The following is a 2,500-nucleotide window of genomic DNA, read 5'->3' on the forward strand; positions in this document are numbered from 1 at the left end:
CACGCACACACACACACACACACACACGCACACACACACACACGCATACACACGCACACACACACACACACACGCATCCCCCCACCACACACGCACACACGCACACACACACACACACAAACACACACGCCCCCCCCCCCCCCCCCCCCCACACACACACACACACGACCCCCCCCTCTCTCTCTCTCACACACACTGACACAGATATACAGGAACACAGCCACAAACCAGAACGGTTGCATCCCATGGAAATGGAAAGTTAGTTCTACAACATTCCGGGAGACGGTTAACGGGGGAGACAGCGGGGGTGGTGCTGGGGTTGTGGGGGTGAGGGTGTGGGTGTTGGCTTGTGGGGAGAGGCGGGCTGGTGTTCAAGGACTCCTGCCACCATCACCCCCCTCCCCCTTCAATCCAGTCCACTCTCCCTCCTCCCCCCCCCCTCCCCTGTTTGACCTCTGCCCCAGTTGGTACCACGAAGGTAGGTAAGCCTGGGAGATTTTTTTTAAAGGTCAAGTACGTTGATGGCGGCTTTGATTATTGACCAAACAGTGAAACGAAGTCAGTTGTTAAAAAAGCCATAGCCGAATGGTTAAAGCATTGTACTTTCGATCTGAGGGTCCCGGGTTCGAATCACGGTGACGGCGCCTGGTGGGTAAAGGGTGGAGATTTTTACGATCTCCAAGGTCAACATATGTGCAGACCTGCCAGTGCCTGAACCCCCTTCGCGTGTATACGCAAGCAGAAGATCAAATACGCACGTTAAAGATCCTGTAATTCATGTCAGCGTTCGGTGGGGTATGGAAACAAGAACATATCCAGCATGCACATCCCCGAAAACGGAGTATGGCTGCCTACATGGCGGGGTAAACACGGTCATACACGTAAAAAGCCCACTCGCGTATATACGAGTGAACGTGAGAGTTGAAGCCCACGAACGCAGAAGAAGAAGAAGAAGAAGTTAAAAAAATGATACTTTGAAAACATAACCAAACACATTGAAACGAAATCAGTTGTTAAAAATGATACTTTGGAAACATAACCAAACACCAGAATTCTTCTAACTTATGTCACCCAGACACAGACAGACAGGCAGACAATTAGACAGAAATGTAGGTACAGACAGACCAGACAGACATAGACACAGGCTGACAGATAAACAAAAACACACAGACATACACACAGGGACATGCATGCAGACACTAAAAAAATGATAAACAGAAAGACATGGACGTAAAAAGACAGATAGGTAGACAGAGAGACACAGAGACACACAGAGACAGAGACACAGAGAGACAGAGAGACACACAGACACAGAGAGACAGAGACACACAGAGACACACAGACACAGAGACACACAGACACACAGACACAGAGACACACAGAGACACACAGACACTGAGAGACACAGAGACAAATAGAGACAGAGACACAGAGACAAATAAAGACAGAGACACAGAGAGACAGAGAGACACACAGAGACAGAGACACAGAGACACAGAGAGACAGAGACACAGAGAGACAGAGAGACACACAGACACAGAGAGACAGAGACACACAGAGACACACAGACACAGAGACACACAGAGACACACAGACACTGAGAGACACAGAGACAAATAAAGACAGAGACACAGAGAGACAGAGAGACACACAGACAGAGACAGAGACACACAGAGACACAGAGACACACAGACACAGACACAGAGAGACAGAGACACACAGACACAGAGACACTAACACAGACAGACAGACAGATAAACAGAAAGACAGATCGGTAGACAGAGACAGAGAGACACTAACACAGACAGACAGGCAGACAGATAAACAGAAAGACAGATACAGAAACAGACAATACAGACTGGGACACAGACTAATCAAACAGACAGACAGATAAACAGATAAACAGAAAGACAAATAAGTAGACAGAGACATAACACAGACAGACAGACAGACAGACAGATAAACAGAAAGACAGATACAGAAACAGACAAAACAGACTGGGACACAGACTAATCAAACAGACAGATCAACAGATAAACAGAAAGACAGATAGGTAGACAGAGACACTAGCACAGACAGACAGACAGACAGACGGACAGATAAACAGAAAGACAGATAGGTAGACAGAGACACTAGCACAGACAGACAGACAGACAGACGGACAGATAAACAGAAAGACAGATAGGTAGACAGAGACACTAGCACAGACAGATAAGCAGAAAGACAGATAGGCACAGACAAACAGACAGAGAGACAGATAAACAGAAAGACAGATTGGTAGACAGAGACACTAACACAGACATACAGACATATAAACAGAAAGACAGATAGGCAGACAGACACTAACACAGACAGACAGACAGACAGATAAACAGAAAGATAGATTGGTAGACAGAGACACTAACACAGACATACAGACATATAAACAGAAAGACAGATAGGCAGACAGACACTAACACAGACAGACAGACAGACAGATAAACAGAAAGACAGATTGGTA

The 2,500-nt window shown here is 46.7% G+C and overlaps 1 long non-coding RNA gene across 1 annotated transcript in view; it reads right to left on the reverse strand.

Moving 5' to 3' along the window:
- Positions 1-2,500, reverse strand: part of LOC143281887 (uncharacterized) — a 53,854-nt gene that overhangs the window by 768 nt on the left and 50,586 nt on the right. The gene's annotated exons all lie outside the window — the stretch shown is intronic.

This window comes from Babylonia areolata, chromosome 5 (genome assembly GCF_041734735.1).
Source record: "Babylonia areolata isolate BAREFJ2019XMU chromosome 5, ASM4173473v1, whole genome shotgun sequence".
Taxonomy (NCBI): Eukaryota; Metazoa; Mollusca; class Gastropoda; order Neogastropoda; family Buccinidae; genus Babylonia; species Babylonia areolata.